Source organism: Mesoplodon bidens (assembly GCF_964165515.1).
Source record: "Mesoplodon bidens genome assembly, chromosome: X".
In the NCBI taxonomy this organism is placed as follows: Eukaryota; Metazoa; Chordata; class Mammalia; order Artiodactyla; family Ziphiidae; genus Mesoplodon; species Mesoplodon bidens.
In genome coordinates, this window is record NC_138163.1 from 36,372,282 (window position 1) to 36,383,167 (window position 10,886).

Here is a 10,886-nt window from a genome sequence, read left to right on the forward strand (position 1 = left end):
ACTGAATTCTGCTAACAATCTGAATGAGCAAGGAAATGGAATCTCTCCTAAAGCTTCCAAAAAGGAACCCTTCTGAAAACTTGACTTTAGTCCACCAAGAGCCTTGTCAGACTTCTGACCTACAGAAGCATAAGATAATAAATTTGTGTTGTTTTGAGGCACTACATTTGTGGTAATTTGTTACAGCAGCAATAGAAAACTAACACAGTAGGTAAATAATAATAACTATAATCGTTATATTATTATTATCATCATAATCACCACCACTACCACCACCACCACCATCCACAAACCAAAAAGACAATAATAAGTCTCAGAAAAATTAAGTATTATTCCTAAGGTCACATAGGTAGTAGGTAGCAGAGCAGAAATTTAAACAGAAGCATGCCTGATAGCAAAGGCCATGGTTTTTTTTAATCACAATGGTATACTGCCCATCCCAAGAAACAGTGAGATCCCAAAGAAATAAGTCTTAGAAGAAATAAAAATTACGTTAACCCTGTGCATCTCACAGAGTACTGACAGCAATGCCAGTAAATTTAGGCAGGCAGCTTTTCTGATCTTTGAAAATACCTGACTTCAAAAGCAGCGTTGGGGCTTCCCTGGTGGTGCAGTGGTTGAGAGTCCGCCTGCCAATGCAGGGGACATGGGTTCGTGCCCCGGTCCGGGAAGATCCCACATGCCGCGGAGCAGTTGGACCCGTGAGCCATGGCTGCTGAGCCTGCGCATCCAGGGCCTGTGCTCCGCAATGGGAGAGTCTACAGCAGTGAGAGGCCCGCGTACCTCAAAAAAAAAAAAAAAAAAAAAAAAAGCAGCATTGACTTTTAGAATAACTGTAGCATGAGCAAATGTTTCTTTGTAACCCTTCTTCTCTCCCTTTTTTTTCCCTTAACTCCTTCATCCCTCTCTCCAATATCCCACCAACCTAAAATATCTTCACAGAACAAATGGCCAAGAATAAGCAAAATGATCCTGAAAAGTAAGTTGGGGAGATTTGCTCCCTTTTCCAAAATCTTAAAACTTTATAAAGCCACAGCAATTAAGATGGGATAAGAAAATAGGCCAATGGAATGGAATAGAGAATCCAAAAACAGATGTATGCATATATGAAAACCAGATATATGACAGAGTTAGCCACTGAAGATAAGAGAAAGAATGGGTTATTTAATAAATGGTTCTGGGATAACTATTTATATGGAGGGAAAAAAATGGATCCCTACATTACACCATACAAAATCAGTTGCAGGTCAATTAAAGAAGACTCCATTTGAAAGACCAAACTTAAAAAAAAAATTGTAAGGGAAAATATCTTTTATGATCTCAGGTTAGGGAAGACATTTTAAGCATATCAGAGAAACACTAATCACAAAGAAAAAGATTGATAATTCTAAAGCATCAAAATTGACAAGTTGCGTATCACAAGACACCGTAAAGAAATTAAAAGGCAACTTACAAGCTTAGAGGAAACGATTGTTAAGTCATATAACTGGCAAAGAATTAGTATCAGAAAGATATAAAAAACTCCTACAAACTATTAATGAAAAATACAAATTGGTCAACAGAAAAATGGGCCAATGATATGAACAGGTATTTGACAAAAGAGGAATTATAAATGGCCTATAAAACATGAAAAGCTGTGCAACCTCACTTGTAATCAGAGAAATACAAAACAGAAACATAATGATATGAAGTTTACAACCACCAAATTTGTAATAAATTAAAAGTCCGGGGGCTTCCCTGGTGGTGCAGTGGTTGAGAGTCCACCTGCCGATGCAGGGGGACGAGGGTTCGTGCCCCGGTCCGGGAAGATCCCACATGCCGTGGAGCGGCTGGGCCCGTGAGCCATGGCCGCTGAGCCTGCGCATCCGGAGCCTGTGCTCCGCAACGGGAGAGGCCACAACAGTGAGAGGCCCGCGTACCGCAAAAAAAAAAAGTCTGTTAATAAGAAGTGTTGGTGAAGATAAGGAGCAACAAAAACTTTTACACTCTGCTGATAAATTGATATGAACTCTTTGGAAAAGTTGAATATGCTTATTCTCTATGATCTAGTACTTCCTCTCTGGTACACATACCCTAGAAAAATTCTTGAACATGTACAAGATACATGTACAAGAATGTTTCATAGCAGCACTTATAAATCTGAGAATAAACCAAATATTCATCTATAGGAAAAATTTATAATATATTCATACAATGGAATACTGAAAATGAATAAAATTCATGCAATAACATGAAACATCTCAGAAATATAATGTTAAGGGAATAAAGTCACAGTATTATTCCATCCCTACAAAGTGAAAAACACGCAAATGTAAACAATATTTTGCATAAATATATATACATATGTGATTTTTAAAACTGAAAATAGCAAGAGGGTGATGAACACACAACTGAGTATACTGCTTTCCTTTCATGAGAGTGCAGCAGCTTTCAAGTGGGCTGATAATGCTCTATTTCTTAAGCTAGGTGGTAGACATATGGGTGCTTATCTATTATTCTTTTGGATATACGACATGGTTCATTATAAACATTTTATACGTCAGCTGAGAAAACATGTATTTGAGGAGTGGTATTGAAACTGTGCTTCCCTGAACTGCCTAAAAGACAACTATAAGAGGGGGTGAAAGGATGCCACAGCTGTGGGAGTGTTAAGGAGGTAACACTCTGGGCTCCCCTACTCTCACTTCACTCAGAGCAGCTGCACCCTTCTCAATACAGAAAAAGGTTTGAAAACCACTTCAAGCAGGATTATTTTGCAAAAAGGAGGGTGTACACTAAGTCACAAGGTCCCCTGGTACACATGTATTTGCTTGTATGGCATTAGCTATTTGGCAGAAGGCCAAAGAAATCAAAAGCCTAAGTACCAGTATCCACTATATTTCAATTAAAAAAAAAAGCTTAAGTATCAGTAGCCATTGCCCACAGGTGACAAATTCAAAATAAAGACAAAACAGTTGTGAAATGATATTATAGGTCAGGATGAGAAAACTGGTGTCTACTTACACGCAACTTTTCAAGAATTCATCAATAATGAAATGGACAAAGTAAATTTTCCCTAAGTCTTTGCCCTTGATTCCTTCTTTTTACCACCTGTAAGCTTCATCATCATTTCCAACATCAAAAGGGGATCTATTATTCTTTTTAACCCTATCTCTGCTGCTCACTCACTCTCTGATAAAATGTCCCATGTGGCTATATATTTTTTCTTTTACAAAGTGTATCAGCAAATGTGAAATTTTCCCCAGCATCAATCATGGAGTATTATTGCAAAAATATTCTGATCTAGCTGTATGCTTCGGCAATTCCAATATCTACACGGAGACCATCAAAAAATGCTTTTATGGCTTTTAATCTTTTTTTCTTTTCTCTGCAGCATTTTCAACCTGGTGCAACATCCCTGCTGACTTTTTTTGTTTGGCAAAGGTCAGCTTTGACTGTGCCTTGGCGTTTCAGCAGAAATGAATAATCTGCTTAATGAGGGCAATTTCCTGCACTGACCTACCCTTTAATTATTTTTTAACCATGTATTTGGCATATTTGGTCATGATAGTTCATCACTTCCTTTGCAAAGTTGCTTTGTAAATAAGAATGAGAACACTTATTCTGTACAGTATGAAATGAAGCTATCACAGCGAGGGTGAGCCTCACTTTACAGTAGACTAGGGTCCCAAAAGGTGGGTACAAATGACATTTCTGTATAACCAGCCTTATCTTTCTATAAACGAATATGATCATTTCTAATATGCTTCATATCCATCTTGGAGTAGTCATCACTACTGATTATTTGCCCCTTAATTTTTGATTTTACTAAGGTCTCTCCTCCAAGTTGTTAATACTCTATAAACATATATCAAATATACCAAGAGAATATAACATTTAAAGAGCCAAAATGAGAAATTTGGGGATATGGGAAGGCATTTTATAATGTGACTAATCACCTCCCTAATTTGTTGGGGCTTTTAACTTTGAACTTTCATGCACAGATAAATACTCTTATATACAAATACCATTATAAAGGATTCTGTATAAAAAAGGTTTCCAAGTCCTACTGGATGACCTTGTATTGATACTCAGTAAAGGAGCCACTCTTTATCGTGCACCACAAACTAGCGTACCAACACTGAGGGGAAATCCAGCAGTGTGTGACACATATCCTGGCACAACTTCCTGGGATTTCACTATTACTCAAAGACTTAGGGGCAGGGAGAGATTCAAGTAATTTAACTAAGTAATCAAAAGCATTATTTTTTATTAAAACAAACATTCTGAAAAAGGAAGTTATATTCATATAATATTCCTATAATTTAAAGTACAACTAGGGCTTCCCTGGTGGCGCAGTGGTTGACAGTCTGCCTGCTGATGCAGAGGACACGGGTTCGTGCCCCGGTCCGGGAAGATCCCACATGCCACGGAGCGGCTGGGCCCGTGAGCCATGGCCGCTGAGCCTGCGCGTCCGGAGCCTGTGCTCCGCAACGGGAGAGACCACAGCAGTGAGAGGCCCCCGTACCACACACACAAAAAAAAATTAATAAATAAATAAAAATAATTAAAGTACAACTATTCAGAGAAATATCTTGCTTTCAGAAGTACTTAGAACTGTGTTCCCCCTTACTCTCACAGTTTTAGTAAAGTTTTCTCTACCATTAGGGGTACTTTGTCAGAAAAGTTTGAGAAGCTAGATCTACAGCATCTCTGACAAGAAGCTTTCCAGTCTCTATTTGAACATTTCAAACGATGGGTGAGCTTTCACCTCCAAAAAGCAAAACACTGCATTGTTAAAAAAAAAAAAATCTTTAAGGATGGACTGGCTGCCTTACCTGCTCGGGCTTCTGCCTTCATGTACTACTGCGCTTGCCTGTGCCAGCACATACACACATGCTCTCCCCTCCCCCATTCCGGATTAGTCTCTTTTTCCAGTTAAAGGCTATTTTTTTTTTCTTGAAGCATAACAAGAGCAGCCTAAGCAACCTCGGCACCAAAACTCTTCAAATATTCACTCTTTCTCCTTCTGCCCGACTTTCTCACTGGAAAGGAGGTTGGTAAGAAGAGGTCAAAGGTACGGTGACCTGGACGTACTTCCGCTTCCTGAACTCAAGAGAGTACAGCACACGCGCGCCCTGGGTCAGTAAGGTTGACTTCCGCTCCTCTCGTGCTCTGAGAGCTGAATCACAGAGTGCGCCCAACAATTCGATCATAGTGCGGAGGACCGGTATGACTCCAGTGGGTAAAGCTTTTAGAAATGAGCAAGGATCTGTTGAAGATATTTTTGGGGACTTTCAGATAAACATCTTAGGTGAAAAGGATGATACCCCAGTACATTTCTGTGACAAATGCGAATTGCCAATTAAAATCGATGGGCAGATGATTCCATGCAAGCATGCTTTTTGCTATGCCTGTGCTATTTTACATGGAAAAGAAGGCAGTAGGATGTTCCCAGGCTGTAGTAATCCTGTGGAACGAATTGAGAAGCATACGCAAGGTTCTCTCTTTATGTGTGGCACTGTTCAAAGATGCAAGAGACCATGTTTGTCTCGAAGAGACTTAAAGGCTCATATCAACCACGGCCATACAAGAGCTGAAAACTCTGTTGCCTGTACTCAACTTGAAAATGTTCATTCTGCATGTTGTCCCACCACCGACTGAAATCTGATCATCTTATAACACCGCCAGATGAGCATCATATGAACCATATTCCGCCAAAGCAATACCTTATGATACTACTACCTCCTTTGCAAAGTGTTCGCACAAGCCATATAATCTGCCACAAGAAGATATTAGTGCTCCTCCAGCAGAGTTCATTGTCCATGAATTCACCTCTATATTTTTCAGTGAGTCAGGAAGCTGAGTCAGAAAACCTTTACATTTCAACAAGAAAACAAAGCAATTTAGTAACTGTCCCTATTCAGAATGACTCAAATTCGGGTACTTGAGAACCACTACCTCCTGCCTCTGCAATTGCTCACCATCATCCTGAATATCAGGGTCAACCAGTGTTTTTGAACTCTCGTGGAACTATGCCTCCACAGCAATATTTTACCATGCTACCTCCTCTGCAATCAATAAGTCATCAAAGGCCACATCCTTTCCAGACCACAGGTACTTTTCACTTGATTCATAGCCACGCTTCATGTGCATCAGTGACTTCTACTCCACTACCCTCTCCATAGACCTATTATTGCTCAGATGCCACCTTATATGAAATATCTTCCACCAGGACCTACCTCACCTCAACAGGGTAATCCACCTGTAAGTACACGTACTTCTCACCATTATAATGCTCACTCTTTACCCCAGTTTACTGAAGATCAAGGAACTCTGCGCACTCCATTTATATAATTAGGGGAAATAAGTCATGTTATGTGGCCTGCACCCAGAGGACCACCCCTTCCTCCAAGAAAGCAGCGTCTTCCTTTCTCAAACCTCACTTCTTGGACTACACTTCCCAGATCAGACAAGATATAAACCATATTACCAGTAGTAATAGTAAATATTTTTGAACAGAAATATGATGAGGGGAAAAAAAGTATTGTCAACCTTCTCATTAAGCTTTGACCATTTGGGGAAGGAAAAGCACCTCTTACAGAAGTGGCTATAAAACATTTAAAGTCTTGTCTCTTAAAGTGGTTTTAAACCTTGATCTTGGGAGTGATTTTAAGTACTTTACTACAGCGCATGTAAGTGGCTCAGTTGAGGTTAACTATGCTTTAACAACTTTGTTCCTCTAGTATAGTAAATTGATCCCAGAAGTGACCATTTGCAATATTATATCCTGGGCGGGGACTGTGTTCTGCTTTCGAAAGTGTTATTTTTATTAAACCCAATGTTTAGTTTTTCTTGTGATACATTTTGTTAACCTGGGTAAAAAGAGTAAATTTCAATATGGTTGCAAAAGAACAATAAGGCCTTTGTACACAAATCTGTCTCCCTGTAACTTCCAACGTTCTTGTTTCTAGGCCCAAATTGCTTTTTCTTTACTGTAGCTTAGGCTCTGTGGCCCAAACCACCTGCAGGCTGAGCTCTGCCCTGGATTCTAGACACCACACAAACCAGAAGTATTTAAGCAGCTCTAGCCCAAATCTGTCAAATCCAGCATCAAATCCCTCTTACTACTCCAACCCTGATCTTATGCCCCAGTTTTAATGGGCCATTGCCCCTTTCCTGTGTTAAAAGATGAACTGAGGCATATTAAAATTTTTAAGAGTTATGAATTCGATAGATAGCTAGTGGGAAGCAGCCGCATAGCACAGGGAGATCAGCTCGGTGCTTTGTGACCACCTGGAGGGGTGGGATAGGGAGGGTGGGAGGGAGGGAGACGCAAGAGGGAAGAGATATGGGAACATATGTATATGTATAACTGATTCACTTTGTTGTAGGGCAGAAACTGACACACCACTGTGAAGCAATTATACTCCAATAAAGATGTAAAAAAAACTAAATTAAAAAAAATGTTTTAAACATTTAAAAAAGGAGTTATGAATTCGAATCAGGCAGCTTCAATCTAGCAGATAGAAAGGAGCTCTGAGGAGCTGTATAAAACGAACAACTTTTATAGGCAGAAGGGAACAGGAACAAGGAAGTTACCCTAGGCAAAAAAGCAGATTGGTTGTTGCAAGGTTACTTTCCTTTAGGGGATGGCAGGGATTAGTTAGGCAGGTTGCCTAACTAGTGCTGATCAGGTGATTTCTGGCTGATTGGGTTAAGATTCCATTTCTGGGAGAGCCAAAGCTGTAATTAAGTCAAGTCTCAGTTTGGTGACCTGAGACTTAGCATAAATGACTCCATTTTGTTGTCTTGTATAAATGACTCCATTTTGTTGTCCTGTTTCTAACACCTGAGAGCCAGTGCTCACCTCATACTCAAGTTCCAGTTACTAAGGCTGTTTCTTCTTCCTATGTGTGAGTCCCTATCCAAGTAATATATTAGGTAGTATAGGCCTTCTATGACTTTTTCTTGCCAGTGTAAGGGTAAATAAAATCTTAAAAATTAAATTTTCCCTAGTGCCAAAAGTAGAGAACTTTCCTCCTCCCATTTTCTTTTAGCATTTCCTTCAGAAAACTTGAGATTATAAATGCTAGCTCTGCCTCTGAAATATATGTAAATCTTTTTCAAAGCTAAATAAGCCTCTTGCAGTTTTACATCCCAGGAATGTCATTCCTGGGGCCAAGGAGCCATTTCTTTGAAAAATGAACACCAAGAGTGGTACCCTGTATCTCCCTGTCTGTGGGAATTTAGTTCCAAGACGTAACTTCTTGCTTGTAAAAAGGATGAGATTTTATTTTTCCTCTGAATAGATACAATTAATGTGTATGTAATAGATTAACATATATATATATATATATATATATATATAACATATGTACATGTTAATGGGTTAACAAGTATATAAAAGGGTAAGAGTTCTTTTTTGTCTCTGCAATCTACTGCAGAGGAAGAAATTTTTCTCTACCCTTCTGGCTGATCTAAGAGTTAAATTGACATGAGACAGATTAACAGGAGAAAAATCACACAAAAGTTTAATAACATGTATACATGGGAGAGACCCAGGAAAACTAAGTAACTGGCCAACATGGCTAAAGCCCTTACCTTAAATACCATCTTCAGCTAAAGACAGAGGAGGATGGGGGTAGTGGTTTGGGACTTCAAGGGGAGGAAGGCAATTCACATGGAGATAGAAAAGCAAATGTTTGGTAAACAAATGTTTGCTGGGCCAGGCAGGCAGAGACAAATGGGACACAGAGTAGACTCTGATCTTTAGGCCCTGCCTAGAGTTCCCCCCAGCACACCTAGCCCATATTCTTTGCAGATAGCTCTGGTGATAACTCCATTCTGAAACAAACCCACTATCTACATTCTTTTAGACAGTTCGAGGGAAGGTCAAAGTTTCTTTTAAGGCCCAAAGAGTCTTAATCAGCTTAAATTAATCCTCACGCCAAAGAGACTCATTTTAGGGTGGCAAATTTTGCTCCCCTACAAATCTCTTTAGCAGATTGCCTATGCTGCACATCACAGTCTGGTTTAATGTTTATCAATTAAACTATTACATTCTTCTCCATGTTTTATAGAGAGGTCTTATTGGGTTGGCAGGAAATTTTATGTTTGTTATTTCCCCAACAATTTGGCAATGAGGATAGGATCCATCCAGCAATTCCTGAATTGGGTGGATCAGCTGAAAGTCTTGTGGCCACACAAGAGTCATGTGAGAGACCCTGAATTATAAAAATTCTTTCTAGCTCTCCGCTCTTTTGGAATACTAGCCAGATGTGAATTACACTCTCCAAATTCAAGATTATATTATTGACTAAGTATAGGTGACGCCAGTTCTAAAATCCCATCAGGGTCACCATTGACTTTGTTGGTGGAAAAATATGGGAAGCCAGAAATGTTGCCTGCAGGTCTCCCACTCAAATTGCCAATACCTTTCTATCACATTTGGAACGAGTATACATACAAGAATCCAGTCTTACAGTGGCCTGAGGACTGTTTCTTTTCATTCGGACAGATTAACATATTTACAGGAGTTCTTAGAAGTACCTCATTCTAAGCATATGAATTACTGGTATTTATCATGATTATCATTCTAAGGAGTGAAAAATTATTTGATAACTAGGAAGAAAGATTGAGAAAAACTAAGAAATTCAAGAATTAAAGTCACTTTCTCTTACACAGAACTGCCCTCTCTTCTCTGCTATCCCAGCTTTCTCTCTGAGTGTCTTTATCTTTCCCTATTTCAAATCAACTCCTGGGAAGAAGGCAGGTGATCTTTTAGATGGGCGGTTCCTTCCATTAGACTTCCCTGCAGGGAGAGACAAGGGTACAACTTCTCCAGCTGTTAATGAATTATTTGCCCTGTTTGAGATCATATGTTTGTATGCCTCATGTCCTAGCCTGACTCCACTTCACATCTCAGCCCTTGAATCCACCTCCAAGAGTCACTTAGCAAACACTCACCACGTCACAAAAAAGCAGACATGATAGAAAGATGTCATCGGGGAATAATTGAGAATTTGGGTAAAAGACTGTGTCCCTGTATGAAGGCAACAGGACAGAGTAGCTGCACAGGCCACATGGGGAAAGACAAAGGTGTTAGGCCTGATAAATATTCACATGGGAAAAAGAAACCAAAGTGCCATATAATCCTACATTTTTCTTGTCTCAATATAAGGAAAACTAGACCTTCCTATTCAGATCACCAGTGAAGTCAATACCATTGAGAAGCTATGCAGGCCTCCCATGTAAGCCATGTGCCTCTCTCACCACTTGATATTAGTCATTTAAAGACTTCTTTTCCTGTGCCTGAAAAAGTACACAAAAGTACTCTGCAACATGTTTTCAGTTTGTAGCCCCGTAAATGGGGATGTCCACTGGCTGCTACAGGGACTTCTGCAACCAGCAGACTTCACTCAGGTTGTGGAGCAAACATGTTGGGGACTAGAGGTGACCCACTACAATGGGTATAGTGGCCAAGGGAACCCACCACTGCTGCAGAAGAACTAATGGCTTTTAAAACCTATCAAGAAGGGTTGCTAATGGTGATCTGGGAGACCCTGCCACAGTATACCCAGAAACAGGTGCCTCCCCACTTGATTTCCACCGGCAATGTGTTGCTTTCTCACAATTCACTGGCATGGATACATGGGCAGATCAAAATCACCCTCTAGTCCTGTTCACCTTTGTCTTGGCTCTCTTGCAAACAATCCAAACTCAAGTTAGGGAAAAGGTAATAGGTTGGCAAGGGCAGACTATTTCTCAAAACTCAGCAGCAGCTACACAGTTTTGTGGCAATCTAGAGAAAGACAAAAAAGCGAAAAAAATAAAACCCACAGTGTTGGTTTAACTGAGCAGCTATTTACTAAAGCGGATAACCCTACTCTGGTGAATCTATGCAA

General features: G+C 39.9%; 1 pseudogene across 1 annotated transcript; it reads left to right on the forward strand.

Annotated features, from left to right (window-relative positions):
• Positions 1–5,211: 5,211 nt before the first annotated feature.
• On the forward strand, positions 5,212–6,212 carry LOC308609307 (E3 ubiquitin-protein ligase Hakai-like; annotated as a pseudogene). Its single transcript has one exon. The product of its transcript is annotated as an E3 ubiquitin-protein ligase Hakai-like (transcript).
• The last annotated feature ends 4,674 nt before the right edge of the window (positions 6,213–10,886 follow it).